Source organism: Bos indicus, chromosome 15, assembly GCF_029378745.1.
Source record: "Bos indicus isolate NIAB-ARS_2022 breed Sahiwal x Tharparkar chromosome 15, NIAB-ARS_B.indTharparkar_mat_pri_1.0, whole genome shotgun sequence".
Classification (NCBI taxonomy): domain Eukaryota; kingdom Metazoa; phylum Chordata; class Mammalia; order Artiodactyla; family Bovidae; genus Bos; species Bos indicus.
Window position 1 is genome coordinate 42,335,990 of NC_091774.1, and position 12,371 is coordinate 42,348,360.

The 12,371-nt window shown below is 43.9% G+C and overlaps 1 non-coding gene across 1 annotated transcript; it reads right to left on the reverse strand.

The window, feature by feature from the left end:
- Window positions 1-8,432: 8,432 nt before the first annotated feature.
- TRNAG-CCC (transfer RNA glycine (anticodon CCC)) lies at window positions 8,433-8,505 on the reverse strand. The gene has a single exon. It is a non-coding gene; the product is annotated as a tRNA-Gly (tRNA).
- Between the last annotated feature and the right edge of the window lie 3,866 nt (window positions 8,506-12,371).

Sequence of the window (12,371 nt, forward strand, 5' to 3'; positions counted from 1 at the left end):
ACCTTGACGAACTCCTTTTCCTATTTGGAACCAGTCTGTTGTTCCATGTCCAGTTCTAACTGTTGCTTCCTGACCTGCATACAAATTTCTCAAGAGGCAGATCAGGTGGTCTGGTATTCCCATTTCTTTCAGAATTTTCCAGTTTATTGTGATCCACACAGTCAAAGGCTTTGGCATAGTCAATAAAGCAGAAATAGATGTTTTTCTAGAACTCTCTTGCTTTTTCCATGATCCAGGGGATGTTGGCAATTTGATCTCTGGTTCCTCTGCCTTTTCTAAAACCAGCTTGAACATCAGGAAGTTCACAGTTCACATATTGCTGAAGCCTGGCTTGGAGAATTTTGAGCATTACTTTACTAGCATGTGAGATGAGTGCAATTGTGTGGTAGTTTGAGCATTCTTTGGCATTGCCTTTCTTTGGGATTGGAATGAAAACTGCCCTTTTCCAGTCCTGTGGCCACTGCTGAGTTTTCCAAATTTGCTGTCATATTAAGTGCAGCACTTTCACGGCATCATCTTTCAGGATTTGGAATAGCTCAACTGGAATTCCATCACCTCCACTAGCTTTGTTTGTAGTGATGCAATAGTTTCCCCCAAATCCCGCAGCTCCTAATTGAGGCTCTGTTTTCATTCAGGGTTACTGGTTGGTATTAGCCAAGCCTGATCAATCCTGCCAAGAAAGGTGAGGAGGTATATCAGGAGCTCGGAATCCCCTCACCTCTCCTTGTCAAAAAGGAGCTTATGGTCCTGGTGAACCCCAGGTTTTTGGGCATGGCTCTCACTGGAGAAAGGAGAACCTATCAAGGAGGTGTCTTCTGGGTCCCATCCTACCCTGGTGCAATGCGGGTGAGTGATCTGGGAAGGCTGAAGGAGAAGGGTTGTTACTCAGCAGTAATGGAAGAGAGTCCAGCCTGGCTCCCCAAGCAATGCCTCTAACAGGAGAGACCACCCTCTCTTGGCTTCCTGGGGCAGTTGAGGATAAATGAGCAAACTAGCAGAAGGTAAAAATTAGCTTTTCCAAGGGACTTCCCTGGTAGTCCAGTGGCTAAGACTCCATGTTTCCAATGCAGGGGGCCTGGGTTTAATCCCAAGTCAGGGAACTAGATCACACATGCTGCAAATAAGATCCACGTAGCCAAATAAATAAATGAATAAATACTTAAAAAAAAGAACTATGTTAAAAAATTTTTTTTTGCTTCTCCTAGAGGGCAGGGCCTTGGCAATCCTTGGCCACTTTTCCCATGCTGAAATCCTACGTATTTTCTTTCTGACTTACACAGTCAACACATTTTCTTTCTTTCTTTTTTTGTGAGTGTGTGTGACTGTTTTTCCTTTATTTATTTAACTCATTTTCATTGTAAAATAAAGTTCAAACAGTATGGAGTAAAAAAAAAAAAAGAATGTTCTCCTTTATAACCTTAATCCCATTTTCTCCCCATAGGAAACAACAGCTAACAGTTTGACTCGCAGCCTGCCAGACCTCATGGATCTTGAGGCTTAAATGTATCTCAGACGTGCGATATACATGTATCACACTGTATTTATGACCCTGGAACTTATTTGTTTGTTTGTTTTTTCATTTGATGATAAATCATTGACATCTTTTGCTCATGTCAGCACATACAGATCTAATCCTCCCTCTTTTCTAATAGCTGTTTAATTTCCATAGTATATGTGAAGGAAGGAATAAAAAACTGTGCTAAGAATAACCACTTTTCACTGCCTTCTCTGGAGTGGGGAATGAGAGTGTATTGAATGGAGCATTTGGCAGGTTTGAGTGGAGGAATGTTGGGGAAGGAGTTGTGGAGAGCAGAGTTATTCTTTATAACGGTGGTGGTAGGGGGGTGGATTTGGAGTCTCTGAGACCATGTGGGTGGAAAAAGGAAAAGGGGAGTCCAAGGTTGCTGGCAAGATGAAATACGCGTGTCCTGCACCGTGATCCTGCCACACAGCCCTCACATCTTTTTTTTTAATTAAATTTATTTTTACATTACAATTGTAATTTATTTTTAATTGGAAGATAATTGCTTTACAATGTTATGTTGGCTTCTGCTGTACGACAACGTGAATCAGGTATAGTATACATATATCTCCTCCCTCCCGAGCCCCCCTCATCCCACCCCTCATCTCACCCCTGCAGATTATCACAGAGCACTGGGCTGAGCTCCCTGTGTTATGCGGCTGCTTCCTGCTATCTGTTTTGCACAGGGTAGTGTATATAGGTCAACGCTACTCTCTCAGTTCGTCCCACCGTCTCCTTTCCCTGCCATATACGTAGGTCTGTTCTCTATGTCTCTGTCTCTATTCTTGCCCTGTAAATAGGAACATCAGTATCATTTTTCTAGATCCCATATATATGCATTAATATACAATGTTTGATGTACTCTTTCTGAGTTGCCTTACTCTGTATAACAGGCTCTAGGTTCATTCACCTCTCTACAGGTCCTCACATCTTTGGCAAGCTTACTAAATTTATGAATGAATATGTTCCTCATCTCTTGTGCATATATCCTTAGAATGACTTTGCAAGGGTGCTATTACTGGATCAAAAAGTAGAATTTCTCTATGGTTCTTGTGACATTGTTCGTTAAACTTATCCCAAAGAGCTGTAAGAATTACATTGCTACTCATAAAATTTTGCTTTTTCAAAATGTATATTGGATTAGAATGTACATCTAAGGATATTCAAAATGGTTATCTGTGTCCCACAAAAGATTGGTGAGGGAGTCCTGCAGCAGTGTGAACATGGGTGAGTAGAACCCAGAAGGGAAGCAAGTCCCCTGCCACCAGCTTCCTGAAGGCTGGCCTTGGTCCCAAATGATGAACCCATAAGCTCATATCTGGGACCTGAGACACTCCAGGAAGTAGTGGTGGCCCATTGATAGTGTCTGAGAAACACTCGGGAAGTGGCTGGGCGTTTTGGTACCCTATCTTGTAGGAAGTCAGGGCCTACAATCAGAAGAGAAATGAGGAAAGCATGTTCTGTCTGGAGCTGTTAAAGACTTCATGACCTTGGACGTGAACTAGACCTAGTAGCAGCAGAGGAACCCCAGGCGAAACTCAGGATGGCTGTAAGCCTGCAGCTGGGCAACTGCCTTATGCAAGATTTCTCCCATTTGCTTCATCTGCACATGAGGAGTTATTTCTCCAGTAGTTAGATGAAAAGCCTCTTCTCTTCTCTTTGTTGTTCCCACCAAAGTCAAGCCCATGACATCAGCCTCAGAGACCAGTTACTTCTGACTTTGAGCAACATCTTCCCTGAGGGGCTTCTGTGGCCTGTCCTCACCTTTCGGCCTTGAATTTCAGCTTCCCTGGTCTCTGTGGATCCCAGATCCTGCATTTCTGCCCCTGTCTTTTACTTATTCCTCTCCAGGCTCAATTTTTAATAACTACCCATCTATTTCTCGCCTGCATGGAATTCTTATTGGCTTCTCTTGGTCCCCAGTACCATCCACCTTGCAGATCCATGACTGAGCCTGTCAGGTCCATGAATACTGGCCCCACTTCCTTGCCAAATCCTGTTAGCTGGATCTCATCTGTCAGCCCTTGCTGACCTGTTGTCCACCGTGAATCCTGCGTGGCCATCTGGAAACTGCCAAGTGTGGTCCATGTGGTCCATGCCAGTGGCATGTCAGGAAATCCACTGAGTTGACAACAGTGAGTTGAGCATGTCCACATGGGGAGTGCAGCTACCAGGCAGAGCTCATGTGAGCCTGGTTCCCATGATGGCCTTATTCATAACTCTTAAGGCAGTGGTGGGTGGTATAGAAAATAACAGGGCTTTCAAAGTCAGGCAGCAGAAGTCAAATCTTGGCTCCATGATGTAATACTTTGGGCAAGTTTCTTAACCTTTCATAACCTTAGAGGCCTTGTTTGGAAAAATGAGGATTAAAAAAAAGTACCTAGGGACTTCCCTGGTGATCCAGTGGCTAAGACTCTGTGCTCCCAATGAGAGGGGCCCAGGTTCGATCCCTGGTCAGGCAACTAGATCCCACGTGCTGCAACCAAGAGTTCTCATGCTGTAATTTAAGATCCCATGTGCCACAACCAAACATCCTGCATGCTGCTGAGAATCCCACATGCCACAGCTAAGACCTGGCACAGCCAAAGAAAATAACTAAATAAAGATTTTTAAAAGTACCTGACTCATCAGGCTGTTGTAGGGCTAACTGAAATAAGTGATCGTGATTTATAGTGAGAATTTCTCAATGGTGAGAGTATTCATTTGCTAGGGATAGCATTACACAGTACCAAGCACTGAGTAATTCAACAACAGGAGTATGTTGTCTCACAGTTCTGGAGGCCAGATGTCTGAATCAGGAGTCGGCAGGGTTGGTTCCTTCTAAGGGCTGATCAGGAAGGATCTATTTGAGGCCTCTCTCCTTGGCTTGTATATGTTCATCTTCTCCTGTGTCTTTCCACATGGTGCAGAGTATGTGTATGTTTGTATCTGTCCAAATTTCTCTTTTTATGAGGACACCAGTCACTGGATCAGGCCCACCCTAGAGACCTCATCTTAAATGATTACATCTGCAGTGATCCTATTTCCAATATGGTCACATTCTAAGAGGGTTAGGACTTTAACATAAGAATTTTGGGGTAATACAATTCAAACCATAAGAGTAAGTTATCATTATTTGTTAGGAGCTCTTGTAAAGCCCTGATAACCGATGGGATTTTAGTGGAATTCAATGGCAACCATTCAACATTTGAAGTGAAGTGTCTTCTACTGAGATAGCAGTTGTATCAGTCACACATTGGTAGTGGCAGGCCTGCGGGGCCCCACAAGCCTCCAAATTTATGTGTAGGACCTAAACTTGTAGATGTTCTTATTTTCCCCTTTTCCCTAAGCTGTGGTGACGGTGATGGTGGGTAGTGATGGTGGTGGTAAGCTCCTAAAGTGTCAGAGAGGCTATCCCCAAGCCCGCTGTCCATGCTGGATCCACAGAGCCCAGAGTTGAGGTCAGATCCCAACTCTGTTCACCTCCTTTCCCTTCTATTTTCAGCCCAGGACACTGTGAAGAAGCTTCATACCTCATGGCAAATTACAGCCTCACTGGTAATTCAATCCCTGATAAGTGAAGGGGATGTCAGCTACCTATTCTCCTTGCTCTATAGGAAATCTAGGTTCCTATGAAGGCTGGAGGACAAGCAGGGCCAAGAACTGACAGCTGGGCCTTCTTTATGCCAGACCAAGGGAAGTGGGGAAGCTGAAAGCCAAAATGATGTCAGGGTGTGTACAGAGTGGAACAGAAGACCTTTGATCACTGGTAACACTTATGCACACCCCAATACATTTGATGCTATGCATGGGAGCCCAAGGTCATGGCTGAGTCTCCCTGCCTGCTCCTTGCTCTTAGAAGGAGGCAAGAACATAGGTGCTTGAGTCTGGGCTGCACACTTTCAGCATTAATGTGTCAGCATCTTAACACCGAGGAGACCTGAGTTTGGACAGTTGTTGCTCTGCTTCTCACCAGGTCAAGATTCTATCTCTGAACACCGTGGCAGGATTTATGTGACTAGAGACAGTAGTGAGCCACTGGGATGTGGCCAAGCCCGAGGACACTGCAACTTCCTCTCCAACTTCATCCCTGGGGGCACACTGGCCTTGTGAGGACACAGAGCCAGGTTCTCAACTCTTTCTTTCTTCTATTAAAGGGAATCCCAGAATTCCCTTTCTGATTTCATCTTCTGGATCAGCTCAGATTTAGAAAATATTTATTGAATATACATACCATGCTAGCAATTTAATATATGTCTTCTTTGGAAAAGCATCTATTTGAGTCTTCTGCTCATTTTTTAATTGAGTTGTTTGTTTGTTGGATGTTGAGTTGTATGAATTCCCTTCTGTAAGTAATTGTGATTTTGGTATGCCTGTGGAAAGAGGTGGCTTCAGGGTCTTCCCATTCCATCTTGGCCACAAACCAGCAATCTTTTGCAAGAAATGGCGTGGACTGGTTTGTTTTTTTTTTTTTTTTTTTTTTTGAGAGAAGTTATAGGCATTTAGGGGATTCTAAAACTTCCATTTCACATGAGCTCATTAGTCTCTTTTTTTGGCCTGTCACTAGTTAGGGCAGTGGTTCTCAAATTTCAGTGGGAATTTCTTAGAAAGCTTGTTAGAAATGACAGAACCCCCTGCTCTACAACCCTCAATCTGGAATAGAATCCAGGAAATTCAATTTAAAGCATATGTAATAGGCAATTACATGTTGAGAAGCACTACTTTAGGAGAAGCCTTCCAGATGTAAGCCTGCCTTGACAGAGTAACTAGGGGAAGGCCCACAATCTCAATTTTATAGAATTACATTTTTGTTTATACAAGAGTTTTTGTTGAATGCAAAACCCGAATATAATAGTATTTTTAGGCCATCAGGGGACTTTTCCTTTAAGTACACTCACAAATCAGAAGAGAAACTTCTCTCAGCAAAGTATTTTCCTAGTTTTGATTCAAAGCATACGGTCACCTTTCAAAGGGTAAACTTTAGCATGCCATTTGTTCAGATGCAGCGGTAATTGCTAATTTTCCAAATGCCAAGTGTGGGGCTGCTTAAGGCCTTGAACAATCCGGGCCTGCCACAGAAAGACTCTGGCACTTGGAGTATTTTCAATATTTTAAAATTCCTGTGTTGTTCTTTGCTGAATAGGTTTGCTTCTAGAAATGGGACCTCTCCTTGTGAATTAGGACAAATTAGCCTGTGCTCACTGTGCACTTGCTGGAGGGTCTACTTTGGGGCTCTGCCCCTTTCCTAGCAGAGCTGGGCGCTCCCAGTGCAGAACTGGGGGCAGAGAGTTGCCTTCAGAGATGGACTAGAGGCAGGTAGGTGGCCAGTCTTGGCAAATGAGGGAAGGGCATGGAAGCCAGGACGCTGCAGACAACCTTGACCTTTTGGGCTGGTCCCAGACAGGTTTAAACATTTCAACTTTCAGGATGTGGAGTCAGAGAATGGGGATCTTTGTTTGGAGAGGCTCCTGGCATTGCAGTAGCAGGAGTGTACAAGAGAAAACAGGCAAAGACGCAAAAAAGAAATGGTGTCAAATTAGTAGAGGAAAAGGGCTGAAGAGATGATGTCAGAGCAAGGGCATCACAGGGAGGCAAGCAAATCTGGTTTTGAGAGAAAATTCTGGAGCTAAAGAGGTTTGGGTTTGAATCAGAGCTCTGCCACCTGCTAGCTGTTGGAAAGGATACTTCACCTTTCTAAATCTTAATTTCTGTAAAATAAGGGAAGAATACTATTTACTTATAAATTCTTGTGTGGGTGGTGGTAGTGGTTTAGTCGCTAAGTTGTATCCGATTCTTGCTATTTCATGGACTGTAGCCCACCAGGCTCCTCTGTCCATGGAATTCTCCAGGCAAGAATACTGGAGTGGGTTGCCATTTCCTTCTTGGGGATCTTCCTGAACCAGGGATTGAACCTGCCTCTCCTGCATTGCAGGCAGATTCTTTACCACTGAGCCACCAGGGAAGCCCCAAATTCTTGTGTAGATTAAAGTAATTCATATGAAGGGCGTAAGAGGGCTTATCTGGCATGCATTACTGTGGATTGACTGCTAACTGTATAACCATAAACCACCTTCACCTTCTTGATTTTGCATAAAATTGTTAGGAACTGCCTTCCCAACTTGGTGTACAAGCAAAGTCATCTTCTTTGAAATTTCCAAGTACCCACAATCCTGCCTTTTAGCTGGAAGTCCAGTATCTTCCACTCAAGACGTCTTTTCCCTTGAATTTTCTAATAACCTCAGAGGCTTACTCAGTCCAAACATACAGTCTTGCCTCCAAATCCCAAGCAAAGAACTCTAGAGCCTTATCGGTCCAATGATGATGTTGCTGCCCCTGTTTCTGTTTCCATCATATGGCGTCACAGTTGAAAAAAGTCTCAAATAGTTGTGATCATTGCCATAGCAATGCCTTCATTGGTCTAGAACTCTCTGTGGTAGATTGTCTTTACCCTCCTTGTGAAAGGGTTGTATTTTTCACTTCGCTGATGTCCAGCTTGGCCCTATGACTTGCTTTGGCCAATGAAACGAAAGTAACACAAGCTGCTTCCAGTCAGAAACTTCAAGAGCCATCACTCTCTTTTTCTTCTGCCACAAAATTGGCAATGTGGGGTTACTCCTTTAGTTTGAGTCCTGGAGAGAAGAGTTCATGGAGCAGAATGAAACCACATCCAGAATGTAACATGCCTAAGACATAAACCTTTACTGTTGTAAGCTGCTGAGAATTTGGAGTTTTTTTGTTACTATAGTATAACCTTCTCTAATTGACTGATATATCCTCTTGAGTCACAGGAGTGTCTCTTATTTAGGTTCTAAAGTTATAGCATTTTTGGAAAGATTTATTTATTTGGCCACATCAGTTCTTAGTTGTGGCACGTGGGGTCTTCAGTCCTCATTGTGCATGCAAACTCTTAGTTGTAGCATGGGGGATCTAGTTCCCTGACCAGGGATTGAACCTAGTCCCTCTGCATTGGGAGTGCAGAGTCTTAGCCATTGGACCACCAGGGAAGTCCCCTAAAGTTATAGTTCTTTTAATTCATATGTTTGACTCAGGCTTTATACCAAAGCACACCACTACATCAAGGTGGCTTGGTTGAGAGGGGCCTGCAGCCTCCGTTACGAGCTCCACCCTCCCCAACCCCCTTCCTCTGTAACGACTGAGGCTCTTATCACAGGTCCCAGCCCAGACCCTCACAATGTGTGCCCCTCTGGGGCCCTTGGTATCACTTTCTGCTCACAGATTCCAACTGGGGCCCTCCCAATACATCATTGAGATTGCAATAATATTCCTGCAAAAAGAAAGGGTTAGGGGCTCAATGCCCTTGCTTCCTGTGCAGATTTACCACAGTGGACGTATCAGAGATGTTTGGGAGAGATAGTCTTTGTCAGACTACAGGAGTTTGTTACATCTCTTTCCTGTGTACAAGTGCTTATTTGCCTTATATTTGTTAGGGGAGGTCACTTGGTTGATTTTTCCCCCATAGTAGATACAGTCTACCCCAATATAGTTTGCTATTCCCACTTCTAATGACAGCAAAAATTATAGGGTTGTTTTTTTTTTTTGAAGTCCACATTAGCAGCCCCTCTGTTATTTGTAGATGTTATATGGAGGTCTTAATGAGAGGGCCTGAGGGCAAAGCAAAGAGGTAAATGATTCACAAAGAGGCAACATCATTTGTTCTACCCCATTCTCCTTTTCTCCTGCTGCTGCTGCTAAGTCACTTCAGTCGTGTCCGACTCTGTGCAACCCCAGAGACGACAGCCCACCAGGCTCCCCCGTCCCTGGGATTCTCCAGGCAAGAACACTGGAGTGGGTTGCCATTTTCTTCTCCATTTCTCCTTCTAAAAACTCCAAAAAATAAGATGAAACTCTGAGAGTTCAAAGAACTATTCTAGTGCAAAATCGAAGGCGACATCACTCAGGGTTTCATATTAACACAACTAGAAAAGGTATGTGAAGGGTCTATGGTCAGCAATGGATCTGTTTTTTAAGTTTTTGCTGTGCTGGGTCTTCTTGCTGTGCGGGCTTTCTCTAGTTGCAGAGAGCAGGGGTTACTCTTTAGCTGCGGTGTGGGGGCTTCTCGTGGCGGTGGTTTCTCTTGCTGTGGAGGACAGGCTCTAGACACACAGCTCAGTAGTTGTGGTGCATGGGCTTAGTTTCCCCATGGCACGTGGGATCTTCCAGGACCAAGGATTGAACCCGTGTCCCCTGTATTGGCAGGCAAATTTTTAACCGCTGTACCATCAGGGAAGTCCAGCAATGGATCGTTTAAGCACGAAGGAGGAGGGAAGACCTAGCCAGGCTCAGGGAGAGGAGCTCTCAATACAGGGAGTAGAGACCTTTCAGTCGCTGTTGTCTGGTCTCCCTCTGCCAGTGGGTGTAAGCAACAGAATGGCATTTTAGAAGTGTCTTTCTGGCTACTGAGGTGGGGGGACTGGATTGGATTGGACAAAGGCAAGAGTAAAGGCAAGCAGACTCGTTAGCAGGAAGTAGAAAAGACACATGTTTATTGAATGAATGAATGAATGAAGAAATGAATAGTAAGCTGTGGATTTTAAGCTGTGACTTTGAACATGTGCGTGCTAAGTTGTTTCAGTCATGTCTGACTCTTTGTAACCCCATGGACTGTAGTCCACCAGGCTCTTCTATCCATGGGATTCTCCAGGCAAGGATGCTGGGGTGAGTTGCCATGCCCACCACCAGGGGATGTTCCCAACCTTGGGATAGAACCCATGTCTCTTACATCTCCTGCATTGGAAGGCATGTTCTTTACCACTAGCACCACCTGGGAAGCCCCTTTCCATCCCTACTCTTGGCCAAAGGCCATTCTCTGTGGTGTGTGTCATGTTCCCTAAGGGCTATGGAGGGTCTTCAGACTTCTGGAAGAGAAAAATTCTTCCCTTACTGCTGTCCTCCACTGACTCTACGGATTCCCACTCTCTCCTTCCTGGCAGGTCCCTTGGACGGTAGCCCCTGAGATCCTCTCCTATTTTGCTTTGAGCAATTTGGAGTTTTTGGAGCTTGACCATAAGCTGGCATAAAGTCTGGTTCTAGGCTTTGGCATGTTCCCTCTTCTTCACCTCTCATAGTTCGGAGCCTTTTCTCAGAGGCTTTCTGGTTCACATCACAATTTTAGCCCACCAAAATCCTCACCCCATCCCATAGATCTACATTTGAAGCACAAGCAGATTCCTTTGGGTCATAGGGTGACAACTTCCATGCAGAGCCAAAGCTATGCACTTCCAAGGGGTAACTTATCCCTTTGGCCCTTACAGCTCTTAGGGAACCCATCACCCAGGGGCCCTGCCCTCAGGGTCCAGCCTTACAGTTTTTCATTCCCAGAGTATTTTCAACATTCAGAAAAAAACAAAAATAAATCTAAACAAGGAGCAGCATTCCCATCCAAGAAAGACAAGGGAGGTCCCTAGCACCCCTCAAAACTAGCTTTTGGAGAATCCAAAACAAGCTGTAAGATGTCTTTTGCTTTTAATCCAGAAGAAGAAGGGATGATCACAAAGAAAGGCTCAGATCCAAAGTGAATTCTTTTGTCTAGTACATGGTTTATTTTAAATTTGAAAGTTCAAGGTTACACAAACAAATGGATTGGATGGGACATTTGTGAATTCTGAAGCATAGACATTTCTCCATGTTTGGAGGATGTGCTCAGATATGTGTTTGTGCAATTTTTGTCATTGTTGAAAGAAAAGAGGTAATGAGCCTGAGGATCACTGTACCCAGAATGTTGTGAAAAATAAAGAAATGATATTACAGGGCCCAGAATCCCAAGGATGGGAAGGAGGGTAAATATGGCCCTAGTTGGTTTTATCTTCACATGGCCCCAGGAAACCTGGTTGAACAACCTTTTTCGGATATATCACACCATAAGTTCGACAGAATGGAATTTACTGACTAAATGGAATAAATTGGGCAGATAAACTGCTGTCAAGATGATTGACCTACAGAAATGTTCCTCCTACTTTTCTTTCATTTTTACCTACCTGATTTTGTCTAAATCTCTTTTTATGAACTCGACTCTAGATTGCATTGACTTCATCAGGCAGCTTTGAGAGAGGGATTTCCTGGGGGTGAAAATCATATTATTCATCAGCAACTGGATTGAAGGAAAGAGCCTGGGACTTAAGGTGTTTAGGTCCAGCTCTTTCAAAGAAGAGCTGTGTGATCCTGGATAAGGAATTTCATTTCAGTACCTTAACCTGGAAAATGCAGACTGAACACTTTGGGAGAATTCACTTTGAAAATAAGTGATGGATATAAATCACTGTGTATAGTACCTGGTACAGAGTAAGTTTTGTAAGTCATGATATAACTCATGATGGAAAAAAAAATACTCTGCCTGTTTTGTAAGGGCAAAAAAGCAATTAGGAGGCAATTGCATTGATGACTGGCAAGAAATCATGAAGGCCTAGACCTGTAGTATTGATAAACATAGTAAGAAATGGTCAGATTCTGGATGTATTTTGAAAATACAGCCAACAGAATCTTCTGATGGATTCCCTGTGGGGTGTGTGAGGAGCAGGAAGGGAAATAATGAGCCATGTTTTGTGTTTGAGCAGCTCAAAGGATGGACTTGCCATTTACCAAGATGGAGAAAGCTGAAGGCAAAGCAGGCCCTTGGGTTAAGTTGGAGCTGACTGTGAGACACCCAAGGGAAGGTGTTGAGTGGGCAGTTGGATATATGACTTTGGAGTTGGGAGGAGAGGTCCAGAGTGGACATGAACATTTAAGAGTCTTCAGAGAGTTTAAATAAATGATATTTAAAATCATGAGCTCAAAAAGATTCTCTTGGGAATAAGTGCAGATAGAAAAGAATCTAGGCCTGAGAACCAAGGCCCAGAGAAGTCTAGCGTTCCAT